The 25,065-nt window shown below is 40.4% G+C and overlaps 1 long non-coding RNA gene across 1 annotated transcript in view; it reads left to right on the forward strand.

Moving 5' to 3' along the window:
• Positions 1–1,353: 1,353 nt before the first annotated feature.
• LOC137465168 (uncharacterized) overlaps positions 1,354–25,065 on the forward strand; it is a 29,137-nt gene continuing 5,425 nt past the window's right edge. Inside the window, exons 1-2 of the long non-coding RNA XR_010994581.1 lie at positions 1,354–1,506; positions 1,870–2,029. This is a non-coding gene — a long non-coding RNA (uncharacterized lncRNA). The remainder of the gene's footprint in view (positions 1,507–1,869; positions 2,030–25,065) is intronic.

Consider the following 25,065-nt stretch of genomic DNA (forward strand, 5'->3'; position numbering starts at 1 on the left):
TGGGATGTTTAACTCTGCTGGGAACCTGAGAAACAAGAAAAGCCATGTTAGTCTCAACATGCCTCTATTACATTTTTCTTTTGAATCTTACTGCTATAATATCTGTAACCTGTGTCTCTGGCTTTTATCTTTTCCTGAGAAAGATAAATAATAATACTGTTGAAGCAGCATCATCATTAGCCTTACAAAAATATCTAACATGCAAGCACTCTTGACACTATGCTACCATGATGTATTTTTATGATGACTTGAGAAGTGCAATGACTCTGTCTGAGAACAAAATTTTCAGTGTTACTGCTCCCCACGAAGATGACATGATCCTCTTCCTTCATAATAGCAGTGGGAAGAACAGCCACAAGAAAAATGCATTTAATTTTGCTGTGGAAGTGAATTTCTAAACTGATTCTTTTATCCAGAAATTAAAAACAAACAGTTAAAAAGAGAAAATGCTCATCTTGCAGTCTCAGGACAACTTAGCAAAAGTACAATTTTATAGAAGTTGTTATCCTGCCTTTGGCCTCAGGCATATTTAGACCAATAACTTGCTCAATACAGATGAATGCTAAGAAACTAACTTCTAACATACACTGTGATAAAATAATTTTCCACTAAGGAAAGGCCTTTTAACCCCATCCAGTTAAATTTAACTCTCTTCCTACACTTCAGAAATTTCTAGAGAGAAGCTGCCAAAGATCATCAATATAACAAGCAAAAAAGTCTAATTTTTCTAAAAACTTATGTGTTTATGAACTCACAAGTTTTCATTTGTTAGTTATCTTTCAAAAAGAAACTATGTTTCTGTTCAGTTTTAAATATATGGTGTTCAATACCATGGAACATCATAGTGGTGAACACTGCTGCATTCAGCTGGGGCCAGTCACCAGTGGTGTCCCTCAGGGGTCTGTGCTGGGGCCAGTCCTGTTCAATATTTTTACTGACAACGTGGATGAGGATATTGAGTCTTTCATTAGCAGATTTGCAGATGACACAAAGCTGGGATTGTGTGTTGATCTGTTGGAGGGTAGGAGGGCTCTGCAAAGGGACCTGGAATGGTTGGATGATGGGCAGAATCTAACAGGATGGAGTTTAATAAGTCCAAGTGCCAAGTCCTGCATTTTGGCTACAATAACCCCCTGCAGTGCTACAGGCTGGGGACGGTGTGGCTGGACAGTGCCCAGGCAGAAAGGGACCTGGGGGTAGTGGCTGACAGCCGGCTGAACATGAGCCAGCAGTGTGCCCTGGTGGCCAAGAAGGCCAATGGCATCCTGGCCAGTATCAGGAATAGTGTGGCCAGCAGGAGCAGAGAGGTCATCCTTCCCCTGTACTCAGGTGAGGCCACACCTTGAGTGTGTCCAGTTCTGGCCCCTCAGTTTGGGAAGGACATTGAGACACCTGAGCATGTCCAGAGGAGGGCAAAGAGGCTGGTGAGGGGCTTGGAACACCAACCCTGTGAGGAACAGCTGAGGGAGCTGAGGGTGTTTAGCCTGGAGAAAAGGAGACTCAGAGGTGACCTTATCACTCTCTACAGCTCCCTGAAAGGTGGCTGTAGTCAGGTGGGGTTGGTCTCTTTCTCCAGGGAGCAACTGACAGAACCAGAGGGCACAGTCTCAAGCTGCACCAAGGGAAATATAGGTCGGATATTAGGAAAACGTTTTTCACAGAAAGGGTGATAAAGTATTGGAATGGTCTGCCTGGGGAAATGATGGAGTCACTATCTCTGGATGTGTTTAAGAAAAAACTGGACGTGGCACATAGTGGCATGGTTTAGCTGAGGTGTCAGGGAACGGGTTGGACTTGATGATCTTCAAGGTCTCTTCCAACCTAATCATTCTGTGAATTCTGTGAAGTCTTATTTGTCTTCTCTTTCAGCTACACAGCTGTAGTCTCCAGATGGAAGCTTGGAGAGCAAGGATCCACCACCACCATACTTTTTAACAGACTGCAGCATCCCTAGATTAGGTGGTCTGCAAAAACTATAATAAAGAGGCTTTCCACAATACTTTAAGCTATGCTGCTCCAGAAGGTGCAGGTAAGGAGTCATCTCATGTGGTCTTTTACATCTTCTTCAAAAATCCTGAAGTTGCTAGAGAAACAAAATACTACAGCTTCACCCTTCAGTGAATTTCAGAATAACTCATATAAAATTATAAAAATAAAATACATTCACACTGATCTACCTATTTAAACTTGAGCATTTTATAAATCAATTAAAAAACAGCCCAATTCTAACCCTAGATCTGCGACTGGTCAGAGATAGATTAGCCTAGATAGATTTCCACGAAACGTGAAATATAAAAATGATAGTAATTCAAGAGACTAATTGTGATGCAGCAATTCTTTAGTTTTTGCAATGTGGGTTATAACAAAAGTGATAAAGCAGTGATGTTACACGCTCTGTAGTGCCCATTTAACACTATCAGTTATTAATACTTTGTAAAAGTCTATCTAAAACATACACTTACACATTTTAGTGGGATGTAGTGACCTAACCCCTTTGAGGGTCTGGTGTACTGGTTGCAGAAACTGATTTCCACTGTTCTGCAATAAATCAAAATTACTTCCTGGTCATATGTTTGATCTTAAAGAATGGATATATGAATCTGCTCTTTTCTTATTATCTCTACTTAATCCATAAATGGATCTGTTAGGGATGTGGCAACAAATTTCAGCTCTTTCCCCAGTAGAAGTTATAGATCCCTGGTGCTTTGCTGCATTTCTCAGAAGCTTCAGACTCTGCTTTCTACTGATATGCTCCTAGTGAATTAATGCTTCTTCAGTGGAAAAGAAATAAAGAAGTAAATTAGCTAAACTTTTTTATTAATATTCTGCTTGTGTCTCCAAGAGAGAACAAATAAGGTGCTGGACAGAAGACAGAAATAAATATAGCAGGGTTTTACAGCATTAGTAAAGCACTCTGTTTATCTCAGCTGAAGGGACAAACACTGGCAATGTCTCTAAACTGGGAAAATTGGAGAACATAAAAAGTGCATCAGGATTGTAATTTGCGACTATATCGTTGGTGGAAGATAATGCTCTGTGAAAACAGGAACCAAAAATGGTTTTCTTCTGTTCTTGTGGATTAGCTGTGAGGAATTACTCATTAATCATGAAAGATACAGAACACAGGCATTTTGTGAAACAGAGTCATTTGTTTTGTAAGAGCATGCTTTTGATGAAAGTCAGTTGCATTCAAATGGTGTTACAATATTTTGTACCAGTGGAGGATTTATCCCATCCTTTTTACAGTTTTTTCTCTTTTTTCTTATTATAGTAATTTTCCTTTTTTCCTCTTTTTATTTTTTTTTCTTTTTTTTTTTTTTAATATGTTATTCAGCATGTTCCACCTGCACAGGTATTCTATCCATTCCATCAATTCACAGGTATTCCATCCTTCTTACAATTATTTTAGTGCATCTATGTATTTTCACTGTGCTTTGTTGAGGTTTATTCTTCCTTATATATTTGGTCCTGACTTGTAAATTGCCACAGAAAGATTAGGAGCTGTTTAGAGGTTCAGTGTCATCAGCCTTGAGTTGGAGTCAGCTGCACTACAGTGTGAAGTAGGGACGAGTATTTCCTTTTCTTAATATGTAGAGCAAATCTGGCAGGAAAGGCCTTCATCTCTCAGCCACAGACAAGTTGCAAACTGCATTCAGGATCTTTGCCTTAAAGCCCAACTAGCCCATCTAAAATATCAAGTGCCACATATTGGGCTCTGACTGATATTTGAAGGAAGAGAACTGGCAGAGCATTAGGAGTGCAAAGCTTTTCTACAAGTGGCCCTAGTAATCCTATGAACTCACCTTCTTCTTGAGTTGGCCTAATGATTTTGTGTTCTCTTTATCTAGAAACAATTGTGTGCGTGGTTTGGCTTCTTTACTGACCCATACCATTGAAAGCTTGTAGGTACTTCAGTACAGCAATGCTTATAGAGGTGTCCCCACAGATACTTTGCAATATGAATAGATGCATACACCACACATTTAACAGACAGTAGGAGGCTGAGGTCTAGGCACCAGAGATGTTGCTAATCCAGTAGACGTGTGGAGAATCCAGCTGGTGAGTTAGGAAAAAACAATGAGATATTGACAGCAGGCTTGGGAAAAGTTATGGCTCATTCCAACTTAGCACATAAAAAAACTTCTGCACTTAAGCAGGACTGGAACTTCTACTGTTGAGGAACAATTTTTTTGACCCTTGCAACACCAAAAGTAATATAACCATTTCAAAACCAGCAACTGTTTCAAAGCACTACGCTGACCTGCAGCTGCCTCTCAACTCTTTTGCTTAACAAAAGATGAAATTCTTCCTCTTTCCTACCTATTATAAAAATCTCACCTCTTTTTGTCCCACCTTATATGAGAATTTCTCTCCATGACCTGACCAGTTTATAACCGCAGAATACATGAATTTCCACAGTTCATGACATACAGAGAAAATATTTTGCAAAACAGAGAACTGAGCTTACAAAACATTTTATCTTACTCATGTACTTTAATATTCAGCCTCTAAACCACCTTAGCTATATGAATGCTGGGAAATGGCATATCTGGGAATTTTTAGGGGCCAAATTCTGCAGTCAGCCACTACAATGTAAAAGGTATGCGCAGATGACCTCTCCTGGACTAATACAGCCACAATCCCATGAAGATCTTTATTGTTGCAGTATTTCATTCCCTCTAGAACTGGTCTGCCACACAATGCACAGTTCTTCCAGCTGCCTTGAATAAGCTGTATGCACAATGCTTGCTGCTTATTACTTTCCATAATCTTCTTCTTTTTGTCACGGGCAATGAAGCAATGAACCTGCAGTGTCTTTCCTAAGTGTTTTATAAAGATACAGCACAGTGTCACAATTACAGTAAGCAAGGGGGGAAAATTCTGTGAGTGCACATATTATATTGCCTACAACAGCTTGCAGAATTATCAGTTCTGTCAATTTTCTTTCACTGCCTCCTCCTTCATCTCTTCATTAAGTCAGTGAGCTTCTTATGACCCTCTCCACCCTTCTGCTATGAATAAATGGCAAACCTCTTCAAAAGCTTGGTACTGAAAAAGTCTGTTTTCTCAAACACTAATGTTCATGTAACCTGCTGGGCTATGTTTTGTAGAAATAATGATGAAATATTCATGCGAGCATGATGACAACAAATAAATGGAGCAAAGAGAGCCACAAAGCAAGACAAGAGGTCATTTATCACATTCTTCTAGGCCAAAAAATGAAATAACAAGCAGCCTTCTGAAGCCTGCTGAGTGAAGCATGAGCCCTCAGTTAGGCCTATCAATATCAGACTCATCTCTATTGCCACAGCAAATCAATCTGCTGGCCTCTGCTTGTTTCTTACTATGATAGCTAGCACTGTAAAATCTCCTGGGTATACCAAAACAGATAGACTTTGCACTGTGAAAAAGTCTCTGTCTAGATAAGACTGAATAATAAGATATGTAGCCAAACTGATAGTACAAAACCAAAATATGAATGAAAAAAATATTGCCATGGAAATTACTCAGAAATCAAGATAACAGCCATTGCATCTTTGGCAAAGTCTCAAAGGAGAGGAGTGGCTAGTTTCAGAAAGATATTCAAAAGTTTATTCACCCATACTTCCTTCAGTTTTGGGCAAGCAAAAAAAAAAAAAAAAGTCAACAGGGTATTTTTTCCTAGAAATTGATAAAATTTCACAGTTGCCAGAGAAAAAAATGTTGGACTCCAGTTTTACATATTGATTTCCAGTCTCTCAAAGCAGATTGAAAGGACTGAGCAATGAGGACAGTAACAGTTTTGCAATGGCATTACAAAGGTGTAAATGACTTTAAGCAAAGACCATGTCACCTGACATGCAGACCACAGGGAGCAGGTTGCCCTTGTCTTCCCTACTGCAAAGTCACAACATTTTGATCATGGATTTGATTCATCCCATTTACTGCCTAAAATGATAAAATGTTTTAGTAAAGCAAAGACTGAAAACTCCATCTACTGCATAATCACAGCTGTGTTGATGTGATACCTTCAATTGCACTTTTAAAAACAATTTTCTATTGTTCTCTGCTTCATAAAGCCATAGAGCATTTCCCAGAGCACTGGTGGGAAATGGGGGCCCCAGAAGGCCCCTTATTCATCACCTGCACAGAGCAGTAGCTCAGCTCTAGGTTTGCAGCCTCCAAGAGTGGAGACCACAGGGCACACAGGGCAGCTCCTCCAGGGCTTGGCTGTTATCTTGGGAAAGCAAAAGTAGTTTCTTGCATGCAGCCAAGAACTGCAATGAGGAGCTTGTCCCTGTGTCATTGATCCCCTCTCCATCAGCACTGAAGTTCTGCTGGGCACCCTGAGGCTCCAGATGAACTTAGCCCAGACCCACAGCCTTGGTGTCACCTACAAACCTGACAGAGTGCTCTTGTGATTTCCCCTGTTCACCACTGGAAACAGTAACCAGAAAAGGCCCCAGAGGAGATCCTGAAAGACTTCACAGGGCATGAGCCTCTAGGCAGATTTGGCCCAGTGACCACCACCTCTCATCTGGCCAGTCAAGCAGGTGTTTATCCACCCAGACTCTAATCTCTAGCATGGATTCTAGGAGCTTGTGGGATACTGTTGGAAATCTTGTCAAAGTTATACTTCATGTTCTTCCCTTGTCCACAAACACTTTATCACACAAGGTAACCAGCTCTCTCAGACCTGATTCACCCCTGGTCAATGGCACTGGTGATCCCAGTCACCTTCTCTTTCATGCAGCAAGGGATATGCTCCAACTGAAAGCATGCCATGATTGTCTCACTAAGCAAAGTAAGACCTGACTGCCCTGAAGTTCCCCAAGTCATCTTTCCTCTCCTTTTTTGAAGACAGGTCTGATATTTGCCTTTCTTCAGTTGCTATGATTCTTCCCAAACTCTCCACAGCCTTACAAAAATTCTTGAGGGTGACCTTACACAGCCATAGGCCAGCTCTCTCAGCAGCCTTAGGTGCAGCCTTTGAAGTTCCATAGCCTTGTAGGTGTTGAGTCTGTGCAAGTAATCTCTGACTCAACCTTCTTCCACTTGCTGGTTGTTCTCACCCTCCTTAACTTCTGTCTCTGGGAGTCCACCAGCAAAGAGTGATGAAAAGAGAGTTCTGAGCACCTCTGTTTTTATCTATGCCTATTTTCATAAAAACTGACTGCTTCATTTAGCCCATATTTTCCTTGTTTAGCCTTTCAGTGTTGATGGAGAGGCATGACTTACAAGATTGGTTTTTGATATTCATTTTGCCCAAGATGAAACAGAAATGACTGCTGTAAAAATAAAGAACAACAAAATCATTGGTATTATCTCTCAATGACAAGTTCTAGATTATGCTGAGAGTCCATCATGTGCTTACATTACACAACAATTACACTGGAAGTGTCCCTTCAAGCTGCTCTTTAATGAACAAGTAATCAATTTTCCTATAAAGAAATTACTCCTGCAAATTTACAGTTTATCTAAAAGGAAACTGCTTTCCCATTTTCATTCTTTTCCCTTATTTTCATTCCATACAGCAGTTTATCATATCATACCTTTCTTTCAATTGAGATCCCTGGAGATGTTTTACCAGGAGATTACCATATTTAGAGTTGATGGTCCTAGGAAAACACATCAATGTAACATTTTTGAAAGGCCAAGTTGTTTCCTGTTGTCCCTTAGGAGACAATATCACTTCGTCCTATCGTTGTTTAAATGTACCAAGAGCTTTTTGGCGCTGTGCCGGAACAGAGCTGTCAAGATTGTAAATTCAAGTTATAACCCAAGGAGTGTTCACAATTTTATCTTATCCTGAGCTGCCTAACATCAAAAGAAATATTGAGAGCACAACCAGCCTTCTGCATCCCTGAAATATGCAGCTGCAGAAGCCTCTGATTTAAAGGAGTTGAAAGTACAGCAGCTGTTTTAGGAAAAGTTATAAATTAAACTGCTCCTTGCAGTCACAAGCCAAGCTAAGTCCATGTGGTAAGACTTTGTGTCAAAAGGAACCACTTTAAAAACCAGAAATGGAGACATACGCATAAAAAACATACTCTTACAGAGGACACTGCAGCACTGAGTTCCTTGTTGCTGCCATTCCTCCTCTTCAAGCATCAGTGGGCTGAAGCCATATGATGCTATCAATGCTTTTTGTAATCCAAACTCATGGAGATGGAACTGGCATAGACATCTAGTAAACTGAGCCCAAACCTCTTGAAAACTTAGCAAGCCTTCTAAAGTCTCAGTTCATAGCTTGACCTATTTAATGGAAAGAAAATTTGAATCATACTTAGAGTAGCCATACTTAGATGCCATTGCCTTTTGCAATGATTTTGTGTTGTACAACTTACTGTCCATCATTCCTCATAAAAAATCACTCTTTTAATCACAATTTTCACATCCCAAAGGCTTGAACCTACAGTAACTGATAATCATCCTAAAAGTAATTAAAAGCATAGAGAACTGACCTCTGGATAACAATTCCATTCTGGGGCATACACAGTTTTGAAAAGTGATTTTGGTCCCCTGCTGAATAGCAACTACTCAGAATCTTCTTATAAACACAGAAATGCACTAAAATGTATTACTTTAAATTCGATTTTCAGGTTATCCAATTCAAGTATGCATGTCTTTGACTGGGACACAGGCCCAGCTTGGAAAAGTCCCAAAGGCAGGACTCTGTCTAAATTTTTCATGTCAGATAGCTCTGAGTGAGATAGATGAGGGATATAAATACATTGTCTGTATTTCATATTTTCAGTCTTACTGCACTGCTCTTGAGAGGCAGTATCTCCCAGTCTTTTCTCCTTCCCTACATTAACATGAAATAATATGCAGCAGAGAAACATCATTTGGTCATAAACCTACTGCCTGATTCTACTACTCCCTGTGTATTGTAGCATGTAAAATATATGTGATTAGGAACCAACTAACTTCATGTGGGTTTTGCAAATGATGTAATGACAAAGGCACAGGCATATAATCTAAAACATTCCTCATGAGTTTCCAAAAGCCATATGGGGGTGTGTGCCAGTTACTACAGTGCTGGGGTTATCTAAGGTTCCTCAAAGGTGTGGTGTGGACAAGAGTGTTGACACTCACCTCTCACCCCTCCCGTAAGCATGACAGGAATCTCCACAGGACATCATGGAAGAAATGTCCTGGCACTGGTACTCCCTGGACTACCAGTGGTACTGGCAAAACTTTTGGTTTCACCAAAAGGTCTTCCAGGGCTTCAGCCTCTGCAGTTAAACCCAATGCTCACTGTTTCCAAAGGAACTGGGATTTTGTGACTACCCAGTACTGCACTGTGAGTCCTGCTGACCCCACAGCCTAATATAATAATAATATGGTGTATGGGAAAGAATCTGCAAGCTGTGCAGGGCTGGCCCACATCTGCGTTCACCATCTGCTATCTGCTATCCTGTGGTGTGGTTGTGCATCTCACATGGTACATCTCCACCATCCTGCTCCCAGAGAGCTGGGCCCACCCATGCTCCACACAGCAGATTTCTGACATCTCTACAAGTGCATTTCTACAAGGGATTTCCTTTTCAAGGATTCTGTCAAAGAGTCTGAATGTATTGTAGTGTCAAAACCGGTGCCTTAAGGTTTTGTTATGAGGAAGAGTTCATGGTCAGTGATAGGCACTGTTTCCAGAGATGCTCACTGTTCTCATACTTCAATGACTCCAAGAAGTTAGGACTGTTTAGTGGGTCTCTGATTAAGCATAAAAGCACACTTATAAATAATGGATTTAAGTTCCACAAGTACCGATGCTTCTGACTTCTTTCATCTCTTTGAATTCTTTATTCCTGAAGCTCTGACACTTTCAGCACAAAACTTTCAGCATTATCATATACTGCTGCCACATTTACAACTTATACAACTTCATACACAATGAATAGAAGGTAAGTTGTAAGCAGCTATATCAATGATAAGCATGTTTTTGATGTATGCTCTGCTGTTTACTGTGTCATAAGGACATAGAAAAAAAAAAAACTGTATGGCTATAAGGCCATTCAGTACACTTAAAGTAACTGTACAATAGACAATATTGCCCAAGTCTCTATTAATCACATTGAAAACCTTCATACACTCTAAGATCTTAATTTAAAGGAGAAAAAACCAAAAAGCTATGTTTTTAAATGATGTTTGAATTATTTAAATGATCTTTTGATTTTATTGGAACCAAACATAAAAATACACTAGTTCTTAGGTAGTGCCAGACCAGTACTTTTTAAAGATAATATGCTTTGTCTCTCATTCATTCACAAGTTTCATGTAGAGATGAAAAAGACATATTTCAGCTCCAGAGAGATTAGTGGAAGGTGTGCAGGTCCACGGCCCTGTGTCAGGTCCCTCTCTTCAGTCAGTTTATCATCATATTTCTGCTGAGTTGACAATAGGACTGTGATCCCAGCAAGTAGGTCTGCACAATGCTAACACAGAATAATGGTAGCAGTGTATCTGGAATGCAAAGCATGGTATTAAGATTTCCCAATCTGTCCCCCTCCCAGTAGTTCTATACATTGAAGCAATCCTGAACATACTTAAAATAAACACATTTAAGAAAATGTCATAGGGCTTCACCAGGTTGGTGGGTGACTAGACTGGACAAATTATAAGCTTTTGCAACTGTTCTTTACCATTCCTGTTAGAATGATGAATCAGTAAGCAAACCCCATACTTAAATGATGTCTGGGTAAATGCATGTCCTCTAGAAATTAAAATGCAAGATCAAAATAGCATTTATTGTTCTTTTATAAAAATAAAGAGGTAGCAGAAGTATACAAATCCAGTGCCACAAAATGCATCAGTTGTTTTAGAATACAAAAATTATCAGTAGCTCTGAAAACATCAGGACACAAAGTTGAAAATGGGATCGTAAATCAAATAACTAGTTTCACAGAACTTTTCAAGTTGGAAACATGACTATCTTAAATTATGTCTCATGGTTAACTTTTTTCTTCTTTATGTCTCATAAATCAAATTAAAAAAAAAAAACACCAAAAATACAGATTAATGACAATATACCCCTGATGCCAGACTCACTATAATAGAAAGAAATTATAAAACCACAAACAGAACTAGTTTTCACACATGTTAAAATATGAAAAAGCTTCACATTACAAACATGCCCTATACTGGACATTACTGACTCTTCTGACAGGCAGATCACAATTTAAGCTCCATATCAGTTCAACTTATGGAGTTTCAGTGAGTGAAGCCAGCCACTGTAGGTTTTTTCAAAGCCCTATTAGTTTGACTTACTTCAGATGAAGCACTGACTTAAAATCAGACCACGAAGAGAGGAGCCCTTCTCCAGCAGCGAAGTTCTGGCTGAGGTCTCTAGCTGGGCAGTGCAAGCCACTCAAGAGGTCATGGAACAGCTCTTCTGTACAAGCTCCAGGACAGGGTACACACTACACTGCTCAGGACCACTCACATCTAAATTCCTGCTCTCAAAAAATAGCAAAACTAGACCCCAGCCCAAGGATGATGCAGATCTTCACAGCCAGATAACTCTTTGCATGCTTCAGTTATTTGGGAGAGAGCTGATCACAGAATCACAGAATGGTTTGGGTTGGAAGGGACCTTTAAAGGTCATTTAATACAAAATCCCTGCAATAAGGAGAGGCATTTTCAACTAGATCAGGGTGTTCAGAGCCCCTTCCCAATTGGCCTTGAACACTTCCAAGGATACAGCACTGACCATCGACCACCTCTCTGGGCAGCTTGCGCCAGTATTTCACCACCCTCATGATAAAAAATTTCTCCCTTAAATCTAGTCTGGGTCCTCTTTTAGTTTTAGAACCATTACCCCTTGTCCAACCAGGCTGTGCTAAAAAGTATGTCTCTCTCTTTGCTATATGCCCACTTTAAGTTTACTGAAAGACCATAATAAGCTCTCTCCAGAGAGAGAGAAGAGAGACCTCTTTTCCAGGCTGAACAAGCCCAACTCTCTCAGTCTGTCCACACAGAGGATGTGTTCCATTCCTCTCATCATTTCTGTCTCCCTCCTTGGGGCACACTAGAAAGGATATACATCTTTCTTGTGCTGAGGGCCCCAGAGCTGGACACAGGACTTCAGGATTGGGGGTCTCACAAGGGCAGAGTAGAGGGGGAGAATTCCCCCCTGACCTCCTGGCCATCCTTAGTTTGTTGCAGCCCAGAATGTGGCTGGCATTCTGGGCTGTGAGTACACCTTGCTGGGTCATGTCCAGTTTAAATTCTGATATTTACTTCAGTCTGATTACACTTCAAAGTAAATCAGAAAATATGGCATATGAGAAAAAATCATTCCTTTTAGAATACCCATTTCAAGGAGCTTATTTTCTCAGTCTGGTCTGCACACTCTATAAGGCCTACAGACTAAGCACACCTGAAAAAAAAAGGTAATTAAGAGGAACAAGCCTATATTTGTCATCATAAATTCAGTATATTGTTATCTACATCTTCAATCGCCCTATACTTCAGGGGTCTGAAAACTGAAGGAGGTTGAAAAACAGTGCTTTTACTGACCTGATTGAACTTCATGAGGAAGACTTGACTTGCTCAAGAATCCCCATTTTCCATGTCTTATACCACAGGAATCTCCCTTTCAGCTGGAGGATCTGTCACACCCATGAAGTTGTAAATATCTTTTGCCACCCACATGCTGGAACACAACTCAAGCCACTCAGCCCTCAAAAAACAGGAAGAAAACTTCCTCCACAGAGTACCTGGACCTGTTCCAGCTGGACTCCCTAGTAAGAAACCATGGTGGACCAAGTCGTGGGAAGGTCCTCAGCAAGACAATGCCTGTTTAGAGCCTTATTAGCAATTCCTCTCTAACCATACTTCACTTCAGCCACTGAACTGAGATAATAAATTTGGAACCATACACTTCCTTATCACAGCTCACCTTTGAAATTGTCTTCCTCTTTGGACTGACTTCAAGGCAAAAAAAATGCTTCAGACCTAATTTGGATATTTTGACCCCTTTCCTAGTGTCAGGATTTATGGATCTAAACAATGGTCTGATCTGTGCCATCTCTGCAAACTGTGCTGACTGGCCCCTGCTCACACCATAGATACATATTTTAAGGGAAGGGGAAGGTGAAATTATTAACTGACCAAGATCTGTGTCATGTTTTGACAATGCGCTCACTTAGTGTGCATCTTACAAAAATAGTGTGCTCAGACAGTAGTCCCTGTAAAGGAAACATGGGCTTTCACTGTTCATGCTCTGCTGACTCTGGATATTCAGCATTGTAAATTCATCTCACAGCCACTCAGCTTACGTGAAGCCTGATCAGAAAGCAAACAAAAGCCTTGCTCTTCACTTCAGCAGACTTCCAGTTGGGCTGTTTCACTGCTCTGTTTGTGCTCCTGGACCAAAATGTCATACAGCACCTTTCAGGCCAGAGTGAATGTTTTTATTGCAGTGCTATATAATCTGGAGGAACAAGTTCTATAATGAAACACTGACAGTGACCCTTAACTAAAATACAGCTTTAGATGCTGCTACTGCTCTGACTTAACAAGTCTCCTATCAGCTTCACAGCAATAAAGAAGAAAAAGCCAAGTATCATGGTGCTGTCAGGGAGCATTTCACTCATGTCCTGCACATAGTACTTTTATTCAACCTATCTTTGCCAGATTTTAAACTCTGTTTCACACCCTTTCTGAATACTGCTGCTGTTGTCATGGCACTGTAACTTCACTTACTCCTTGAGCTACACCAGCCATTAGATTTATGTCATCATTAATTTGCCTCTCTGCATACAGCTCATAGACTGATTTATAGCTTTAAATAATCTCTGGTCATCAGCATCTACATTCAGGTCAACTCTACTCCACATGTAAATCACAGATAAGTCTGGCCTCTCCCACTGTCCTAAGTAACTGCTCTGCATCTCTGCACTGACTTCAAACAGCTCTGAGTGGCCAAGCCCTGAAGAGGTCTCACCTTCCCCATTTCTGACACAGGCTTTGCTATTGCACTCACCTGAAAAGGAGAGTGTTGTGCAGATTTAGGAAAATTATCCCCAGACTGGATCTCAAGGCTCAAGCCTATAATTCAGCACACTGCCTGTGTTTGTCCATTATGCAGCAGGAATAAAGCATTACAGAGAAAGTAGCCTTTGAAAACACTGGATGTTTCAAGTACCTCCTGCCAGCCAGCCCTCATTGCTGATCCATCATTTCACAGATGAAGCACTGCAGAGAGCTGTCAGTATTGCTGTCACTATGATGAATGAGGCAACCAGCTACAACTTTCTCAAAAAATATATTGAGCCCATCTATTGTCAGCATTTATAAAATCCCTCTCCCCAAGCACTCACATGCAGCTACCACTTTACCAGTTGCTTTGTTTATTTGAACTTGCTGGAGGGGTTCTTGGAGTAAACAGTTTATGGTTAGAAGTACTGGGAGTGGCACACAGATAAGAAAGTAGACATAAGCTTTTTTGACAGTCATTGAGCCACAGAGAAAGATGCTCAGAGACCACATTCTCGGCCATTTTAGCCATTGCAAACTATATTCTATTTTACCCAGTAATCACACCTTCCATTGCAAAACATGTTAACTAAGGAATTACATACATTACTGGGTTTTCTAAACTCCTCATCATTGTGGTATCTGTTTCAATGATTTCTTAAACTATTGTTTCCACAGTAGGATAGGTTTAAAGCTTTTCCACTACTTTATCATCCACTACTCTCCTGTGTCCAGTTGTGGAATGTTTAGCAAGCTGGAAGAATACACTGATCCCAGTTCAAAACAAGGGAGTTTCCAAGCTGAAAATAATTTGACCCTGGGGGAAATTATACATATGTTTTCCCTGGTCCTAATTTCCTCTACACACCTGGTTTTGATTATAACTGAATAAGGAATCCTGCCTTAGATCTTTGGTCTTACTCACCATGACCATTTTTATAGCCTTTGCAGAAAAGAAAATCATCTGTGTCTCTGCCCACTCACTTACTAGTTTGTGGGGTATATGTGTATCCTTTTACAGTTTTATGGTATTATCAAGTGACAAAATAATGCACTGATAAATTCATTGGCATGGCTGAAATATTGACATCTTTCAAGTTTATGTGAAGAGAATATTTTTTTACAGTAAAAGTCTTATAAAATTACTTTTTGCATATGCTTGTCCCTGAAAGTTTGTTGCAAGACAAATACAGGAAACCAGAGGATCAAACCCAAGCAGCATGGGTTTAGAAAAGGCAGGTCCTGCCTGACCAACCTGATCTCCTTTTATGACCAGGTGACCTACCTAGATGTCTAGGTTTGGAAAGACAGATGTCTGCTAAGGAAGGCAGGAGCCTCCTCTGAAATGGAAAAATGTAGACCCCTTCCCTCTGAATTGTTATAAATTTGAAATTAAAGGGGGCTCTCAGGCAAAAATATGGGAGCAGGAATAACAGTTCTTTATTAGGGAAGAAAAAATTTTAAAATGAACTAAACTATGCAGTGAACCCAAACAACACTGACAGAGTCAGAATACAACTTGACACCCTGTTGGACAGGGTGTTGGTAGCAGTTTAATTGGAATTGTGGCTTCAGTCCTCCTGGAGTGTCAGGTATGATTTTGTTGGAGTAGTGATCCTGTAGAAAAGGGTGTAGTCTTCCTCTGAAGAGGCAGTGGAAGAGACTCTGGGAAATCCAGCACAGAAATAAGCTGTGTTGGTGGGCCAGAATCTCAAGACTATATGCACGTAGGAATGCTTGGTTCCTCCCACTGGGTGGAGCATCTCAGGATGGATGTTACAGTTTTTATCAGTCATGCAGTGACACTCACTGGCCCATTATCAACAGATGTCTCCCCTGAGGGAGGACTGATTGTGGAATAGATAAGGAAAAACTGCCCACTTAACGCAAGACAACTGCCATACAGATGGCAAATAGAATACATCTTGCTTTTCAATACGGGACACTAGAGAATGAGGGAAAGGCTGGGGATGTTTTCTACCTGATGTTCAGCAAAGCCTTCAACACCATCTCCATGGCATTTTCCTGGAAAAGCTGGCAGCCCATGGCTTGGACAGGAGCACTCTTTGCTGGGTTAGAAACTGGCTGTACAGTCAGGCCCGGAGAATGGAGGTGAATGGTGTCACATCCAACCAGGGGCTGGTCACTAGTGGTGTTCCTCAGGAATTAATATTTGGCCCAATCCTGTTAAAAATCTTTATTGATGATCTGTATGAGATCGACTGTACTCAGCATAATTCACTGATGACAGCAACCTGTGTGGGAATGTTGACCTGCTGGAGGGCAGGAAGGCTCTGCAGAGGGATCTGAACAGGCTGGATCAATGGGCCAAGGGCAAAGGTGTGAGGTTCAATAAGGCCAAGTGTCAGGTCCTGCCCTTGGGTCACAACAGCTCCATGCAGTGTTACAGGCCGGGGCAGAGTGGCTGAAAATCTGCCCTGGAAAAGAGGACTTGGAAGTGCTGGTCAACAATGCCTGCACAGAATCCAGGAAAGTGCCCTGGTGGCCAAGAAGTCCAGTGGCACCCTGGCCTGTATCCACAATAGTGTGGCCAGCAGGACCAGGGCACTGCTTGTCTGCCTGCACTTAGCACTGGCAAGGATGTATCTCTAGTTCTGTGTCCAATTCTGGGTACCTCAATTCAGGAAAGACCTGGAGATGCTGGAGCATGTTCAGAGACAGGCAGTGGAGCTGGAGAAGGGTCCAGAGAGTAAAAGCTAACAGAGGAAGCTGAGACAGCGGGATTTGTTCAGCCTGGAGTAAAGGAGGCTCATGGAAGACCTTTTTTGTTTCTGCAACTACCCGAGAGGAGGCTGTAGCCAGGTGAAAGTTGGTCTCTTCTCCCAGATGGCCAGTGATAGGACAAAAGAACACCACACCAAGCCATAAAGGTTCAGGTTATGCCTGAATTTTTTCACAGAAGGAGTTGTCAAGCATTGGAAAAGGCTGCCCAGAGAGGCAGTGGAGTTACCATCCCTTAAAATGTTCAAGAAAGGACAAGATACAGCACTTAGCACTATGGATTTTTTTGAAATGGTGATTTTTGGTGAAAAGTTAGCCTTGACTGTCTTTGAAGTTTTGCATCCTTAATGATTCTATGATCCTACGACATTCTGTTCAGGTAAGCACAGTAAGCACATATTTATTACGTCCGTTTATAAATAATAGCTTCAGAAACAAAACTGAAATAATTTAGTGATATAATTCCAACTACAGAGTAATATTTTGTTGCATAATCCTAGAAGCTCTATAGCAAATTTCAGGTCGCTTAACTCCTCTGTTATGATCTCTCACAGCTGCTTTCAGATGCAGCCATTATCCACAAGTACAGAATGTGATGTATTTTGTCTTTGCTATGGTTATATGTAAGACAGAAAAAGAGGAAACTGATCAACAGAAGGCTTGATTTTCTGGTACTGAAGATAATCAAATTATAACAATACTAGTAGCTAGCCTTCATTACTCATCAGTTTGGTGGTTTTTAAGAGAGATTTGTTGAACTTCTGCTCCCCTGTATCACAGTACTGAATACTTTGTTGGCAAATGCCTCTGTTTCTGGAGATGAGACATGAGGGTGACAGCTACCCCTGCTCAGGCATGTCTCTAAGTCACTCCTTCCTGCCCTGCTTCAGACTACATTTATGTCCTCATCCAAGCAGAATCAAACTTTGTAGCTGGAAGCAGGAAGATGTATGGGGCCATCCTTCGTGAAGGAAGGAAAAGAAAAATGTAGCTACTTTTTTTTGATGCTCAGAAGGGTATGAAAAGGACTGGATCAATGGGCCAAGGACAAATACGTTTACTGGATCAATAAAATACTGGATCCATAGGCAAATACAACCCAGAAACCCAAAACTCTGATCTACCTGTATATGAGATCTGCTGTGCTCAGGCTGGGATCAGTGTCACTTTGTTTCAATTTGCTCTAGTCTACCTGTCCCTCACCCTCAGCAAGCAGGTGGAAAACACACCCGCTATTCTCCTACCTCTGCAACTGCTGCTGATAGCCAAGGGTCACTATATCTTACACAGCTCTTGCAAGAATTGCCAGAACTTCTCCAAAGGCATCCCTACAACAATAAATTAGGCCTTTTCATAACACTGAGAAAAAAAAAACTGATGTCACAAGCAAAGCACTAATGATGAATACCTGCCATGCAGCTGAAATGAGGCCACAGGAATGAATGCCCCAGAAGGTGTTCTAAGAAAATTACAAAAGCCAATTAGTGCTGCACACGTCTTTTCACAGGGTTTTACAAACCTGAAGTACATAAAGTGCCTTACTCTGACAGTTGAGCATCAATAGTGTCTTTGTCCTCCATAACCTCCTTTGAGATACAGAAAGAAAACTTCTCCAGTTTTAAGATTCCAGACACATTAAGGCCAAGAATGATCTCTTTAAATGATGCCTTCGATGAATCACTTAGGATCACTGTGACACTATGTTCAGGGTCCTTACACTATGCACTAATTTCACCATTTTTTAAAAACAGCTTTTCCTACCCAAGACAAAACCCTCCTTCCTTAGAAGCAGGCTGCTCCTTCACTGACTGCATAGTTTGGTCTGGAGCCAAATGTATGCACACCAAATGCCTCCAGCTAAAGATGAAACCCCATACCAGATACTGGCCCAAAAGCACACATCTATTGGGACAGCAGAATAGAAAGCAGTGATATGGCATGATCCAACCTGTTTATTCATCGTCATTTCTCCTCAGCAAACACTCTGCCAATTCTCCAGAATAAAACCTGCACAAGAGGCTTGTAAGGTCTCTCCCCACAGGTGGAAGATTAACATTTTTCTAAGAAAAGTTTAGCTAATTTTCCAGGCACTGATATATTAAATGCCCCTGTGCCTTTTTAAATGTTCTGAGCCTGACAGTTACCATGTATACCTCATCCACCTGTTGGCAGTCACAAGCCATTTTCTCTTCTGGCACACAGCTTGGGTTTTCTTCTTCAAGTCTATGGTCTATGGTCGTCATCTCCACAGAAGTTTGAAAAGTACCAGCACCACTACAACTCCTAAATAAGCTCAAGCTTGTTTAGGTGCTGTCTGTTCTACTGATGCCGAGGAAAGAATGCTCACAGCTCCTCCGTGAGGCCACTGACTTCTGCACTGGTTGCAGTGTGAATGCTGGCATTCAGGCCCTGGCCCAGTGCTCCTTCACAGCAGTAAGAGGAGCCAACTGCACCCTCTTCTACCTCATCCCTTGACACTTTGTCTGTAGACCTGTTAGGAATTCTGTGCTTTTCAAAGGAATTTTCTTAGCATATTTTTTGCTTTTCACACTTAAGATTACTCCTTCCTTTTTTTTCATTATTTTATCTGCCTTACACTCGCAGTTTCCAAGCTTGCAGTGATAGCTGTGACATATGAGGAACCTCTTCAAGAGTTAATAAGCAATCCACCATTGTCTTGAGTGGCAAGACTATATAATTTAATAATACTCCAACAGGTACCCTTTTCTGCATTTTTCTTATGGAACTTCAGAAAAAATTTTACTGTGCTGGTGCATTAGGAGCTCTCCATAAAAGTATCCAATTGTTTTCTCTGAGCACAGTGGCTATTGTGTATACAAGACAGAAAAGTAATTACAACCTATATACAACACACAATGGTGTGTTTTTTTCTCTCATTTCTTACCAAAAGGTTGGCAACAAAAAGTTTCTGAGCTTAAAACAAGGAGAGCTGACATTCCCTTCAGTGTTTTGTACGTGCACTTTCACCGAAATTTACATCTAATTTATGTGCTTCTTTAAATCTCACTTTTCCTCACTATGCATAACCAAAACTGTGGTAAAGAGAACACCAGAAGTTTGTCAAACAATCTGGCTAAAGGCACAAACCCTTTTAGCATGCAGAAAAAGCCACAGAAGAGTTGCCTTTCCCCAGCACTGCACCAACTCCATCTGTCTGTGGCTACTTGCCACTGGCTTACACAAACAGCATATTTCCACAAGGCCCATTATAGCCAGATCTGCCTCTTTTCACTGCATGTCTTCTCCTATATCCTGTGTACTTGCACTTGCTCTGTAACTCAGCCCTTCATGTCACCAGCACAATATTCACAATACTCCCAGCCCCTGAGTAATATGACTTAGAAGACATCTTATGTATCCCACTTTACCACCCATCCCAACCTTACAACTTCACCAAAACATGAAGCAGTAAGGAGTAACAAATAAATGTTTTGATTGGTATCTACACTGTGTTTCCTATTTTTCTTTTGATGGTCAGTCTCTCAATGGGCTTGTGAAAGTGTACTGTAAGGCTAGTGAATAGGAATGGATAGTGAATAGGAATACATAAATATTGTTGCAAGAGTAGATTATGCTTCACATTTCAAAGAAAAAGTCCATATAACAGCTATCATCTTATCACAAGGAGTCTGCAGTTTAAGACTGTTTATTGTGTCTTACAGAGGAAAGAATATCATATGGAATATTACAGAATCATCTGGACAGAAGGTCCTTATGTCAGCCCTGTCCCCATCAAAATGACCCTTCTCTTGTTGCTACTGCTATCACTCTTGCACAGTACTAGATATCCATCACTACAGAGGAAATCAGTGAGGCCTGAAGATGTGCAGTTACTGATGCTAATATCAACACGAAAGAGTATAGGTGCTATGACTTAATTCAGCCAATTTGTTTTGCTCTAGTGCAAAGTCATGCACACTAACTACTGCCCAGGTTCAGGATTCAAATTCCACTTAAAGAAGTTAGAGCTTTATGATCCCAGAAAGTAGAAAGCACATTTTCTCTGCTTGTTGGGACAAAGACAAAACCTATCAGAAGATGTAGGAATTTCTGAGATGAAGAAAGTATTCACCTTTCCCTCACAAATGCCCTGCATTTCTGTACAAAGCCCTCACTCACCTGGCCAAAAGGAGGACAGAAGTGTAGGAACCCCCTGCTTGATGTTTTAGACCATTTTGTTCCTCCTAAAACATAATTAAGCCTTCCTGAAAGATCTTTAATCAAAGGGTCAGCTGCAGTTATTTTCTTGAGATCAGCCAACAGCTAGCAACAGTCTAAGTAGTTAGCCCATCAAATATGGTATTTTATTTTCCCTTTAAGCTGTAGGGAAACAGGCCTGGACAGTGGTCAGAGCTGTGATCAGAAGTAAAGGGTATTTGGGATTCACACAACCAGATGCCATTCTGCTTTAAAGAAAAGTAAATTAAAATGCATACCTTCCAGGCTTTTTTGAAAGAACAAAACAAAACAAAGCAAAAAACTAAAAACAAGCAAATAAACGAAAATACAAAACTTCTTGTTGGTGCCTGCTTTGGTAACAATGTAAATATGATCAGCTGCACACTGAAAGAAGTCTACTACTGAAGTACCTATGCACACATCAGCAGCAGTGTGTTAGTGCATGTGCATGTGAGAACCATGACAGTAAAATACGTCTGTATGCCTATATTTGTATAGATTAGTTACCCATTGCACAACCTGCTGTACTGAAGCAGAATGAGGATAAAGGGAAACTGAGTTGAGATGATGAGATTGAGATGAGATGAGATGAGATGAGATGAGATGAGATGAGATGAGGTGAATTACCTCATCAGCCGCACCTAAGAGAGACAGAGAGATTGTTCAGAAAGGTTCTCACGACAAGGGTGAAGACAATGGAGGCCTCATACTCCCTACAAGTGTCCAAGCCAGTGTCACATAGAGGAGTACCACAGACTCAGTGCCTTCCCTGAGGCAAGAACTGCAAGGACCTGGGCTGCTAAGGACTACCAGAGTAGCCTAAGGCTGATGGGAGTGGCAAAGATCAGCCTGAGCATAGTGAGTTAGCAATGAAGGGATAGGAGTAAGAGGGCAGATTACCAATCCTTGAAGAAGCATCCTAGCAAACTAGCCCCAGACTGGTGTTAATGGCTCAGCTCCAGTATCTATGAAAGTATGTAAATAATTCCTGAATAAGGAATTCCCTGAAGTAGGTAACCACAAAGGCAGCCAAGTGCTGAACTGAAGCGTGTGCTTTGTTCACAGGCACAGTGGCTATTTAAGCCTTTCTTCCCTTCTGTCCTACAGCATCATTACAAATTAGATTCCTTACCCTGAAACTGCAACAATAAAAGCCTTTGCTTTGCAATGTTATCCCAAAGAAGATGCAGAGAAATGGATAGTGACACCTTCAGCTGCAGAGCTAATCCATCATAATGCGCCATAGCTCCCACAAATTGCTGCCCTGACAGATAATGGCAGGTGTTTCCAATTGTTCCCAGATGGCTAATACGTAGCAGTGGTTTGTAACCTGTCTACGCTGGACCACCACAGCTGAGTCTTTTGAATATTGATGGATGCTCTTTTTGATCCAGAACACTGAACGTGTTTAATAGAGGAGTATTGCCACCAAAATCATTCCCTTCCTTTCTTTTTCCCCACATCCCCAATTTACAGGTCAGAAGCAAAATCAAGCTTTATGAAACCTGTTTTCCTCATTTTATGAAGATATATTTGTGCCTTCATCTGACAGCTCAGTTGAAATATTCTGTTCTATGCCAACAGAAAGGATAGTTCTGCCTAGTAACAGGAAGTACACAAATGAAATTATTCACATACCCTTCCCAGAAAGTATATAAGCTCTCTTTGTAATGGAGTACACATCTCCTGATTTCACTGTCTCAAATCTAAGATCTATCTATTCTCTGAAAAATAATGACATAGTGTTTATTTTTTTAGGAGAAACTTCTTAATTTAATATTTAAGAAAGCCACAACTGTACAGAAAGTAGCCAACCATTATTGACACTTCGCACTGTGTTAGTCATAGTAGTGTCTTTCTGTCATGGGTGAACACAATTTCATTTTCAAGTTCTCCCAAATAAACTTTCAAAATTATTTATAACAAAACAAACACTCCAAATACTAAAGTATGCCTGTGTTTGCATACATGTACTGGTGTATATACTTACGTTTATATATGTGTTATAGACACTTTAAGAGCCCAATCTTCCATCAAACTCCAGCAGATGGAGTTGAACTTCTGCTTTGTTATTCATTCTCCCCTCTTTAGAAGCCATATTGCCTAATAGTACTGAATTTCCCTCATGTTCTATGTTCCTTTTTAGCTCCCCTTCCACATTAATTGCCCTTGGTATTGTTAACAGTATTCTCACTGATCTTTTCCTCACTCAATGATTTAAAGGCTGAAGGGACTTCTATTTTTTTTTTTTTTTCTGATCTTCCACATTACCCAACCCAGGAAAACCTCACCCAGGTATTTTTAAAAGAGACACTGTAACTCACATTTGGCTAAAATTTTATCCAATAAGCACTCCTTCATAATCCAAGAATGTCACAGGTCAAAGAATTCACCACAGCGTTACTGTGATAGTGTCCTTGAGGCATCAGTATTTTAGAACTGAAAGAGAAGACTCAATTCCATCCTGCTCCTTCCTACCTTCAATTTCTGTCAGCACTTCATAATTTTTCTCCAGCATTTTTAAATATTTGTAGCATGTACTTTTTTTTTTTTTTTTTTTTTTTTTTTTATATGCAACTATGTATATTTCAGGAAACTTATGTGCAGCAGGGAAAGAGAAGACTTTCTGTCAGTACTAAAAATTCAAGTAAGAGGCCTCATTATGAGGAAGAGAACCCATCCTATGGTACTCTCTACTTAGTTCATTCTCATATTCTTTTCCAGGGAACAAGATACCAAGGAATCTAATCATTTTCTAAACTGCAAATTAAAGTAAAGTTTGAGCCAGGTAGGCTCTCACCCTACCTGGTTCATGAATGGTTGAGAAAAAATAGCTGGACAACTGTTCATTGATTTCCAGTAATTAAGACAGCTAAATTTCCAGTTGTTGTAATTTAACATAGCACAGTAACCTAACCTAAAAAAAAAAATAATTCACTTGCTAGCTCTTAATGACACAATTTTGAAGACTGACCTCATATTCCTCCTCAGGCACATTTTTATTTCAAGGTGTTCATAAAATACTTTTATGAAGATGCATGAAATACTACACATAAACAGAAAACCTAATCTGAAAAATATGAGGTGAAAAGAATGTAGCAGCTCTACAGAAAGGGAGGCCAGGCTTATAGTGAACATATTGAGCATGATTCCATTCATCTCTATAGGTAAAATATAATTATACAGGCATTCAGAAACATGGCTACAGCCAAGATAACCTTTGAATGCATCCTTGTGCTCTGGGAGCCTGTGTACAGTGTTGCTTCACAAGATTTGAACAGAACCATTTAAAATAACCCAGAGGATCAGTGAGACGAATCAGAAGAGAATGAACTGAGGGCAATTTCACTGAGGGACTTAGTGTCCAGCAAGGCAAAGTGTTATCACAGAATAAAAAGGAATAGTGTACTCTACAGTTCCACGAAATAGGACAAAAAGTAACAGCCCAAATTTACAGAAAGGAAAATCCAGACAAGACATTAGTGTAAATCCTGTTGAGGGTAAAAATGGAAAAGAATTGGCACAGATTACCTGAAGATGACACATATCATCACTGGAGGTTTTAATAGGCCAGACAAACATCTGCCAGAATGGTGTGGGTGCATTTAATCCTGCCTCAGGCAGAGACATGGACTGATGGCCCCTTTAGTCCTTTCAGTTTTCCTCTATACATAACTGGAATCAAAAGTCAGCTAAGGAAGAAACACTGGAGTCAACCACACTTACTCTCCCAAGTGAGTTCCAGATCATATCTGCTTGAATACATTTGTATGTTTGTATAGCAAAACCCTTCTGTACAGAAAACTTATAAAGCATTTCACATGGTGGCAAAGTACAGCTGTAAATGCAAATACAAGTAATAGGTAGAGAAAGATTATAATATAGCCCCAAGGTATCATCTGGAGTTCTATCTACTTAGTTTATTGACAAAAGTTGAGCTACTTTAAATTTTCATTGAAATGTCCTGTGACCTTAACTGCAAATAAGCTGTGTTCTTACAATTTGGAATATCATTTTCAATCATTAAGGTTCAAGAGCTGAAATTTAATGTGGTTTTAATGTGTTTTTTTTTTTTTTTTGATGGGCAAACCACCACAGTAATCTTGCCACTGTCTCACTATTCCTAAAAAACAGTAGGAAGATACAAGGAATGATGAAGAA

The sequence above is a fragment of the Anomalospiza imberbis genome, chromosome Z (genome assembly GCF_031753505.1).
Source record: "Anomalospiza imberbis isolate Cuckoo-Finch-1a 21T00152 chromosome Z, ASM3175350v1, whole genome shotgun sequence".
NCBI lineage: Eukaryota > Metazoa > Chordata > Aves > Passeriformes > Viduidae > Anomalospiza > Anomalospiza imberbis.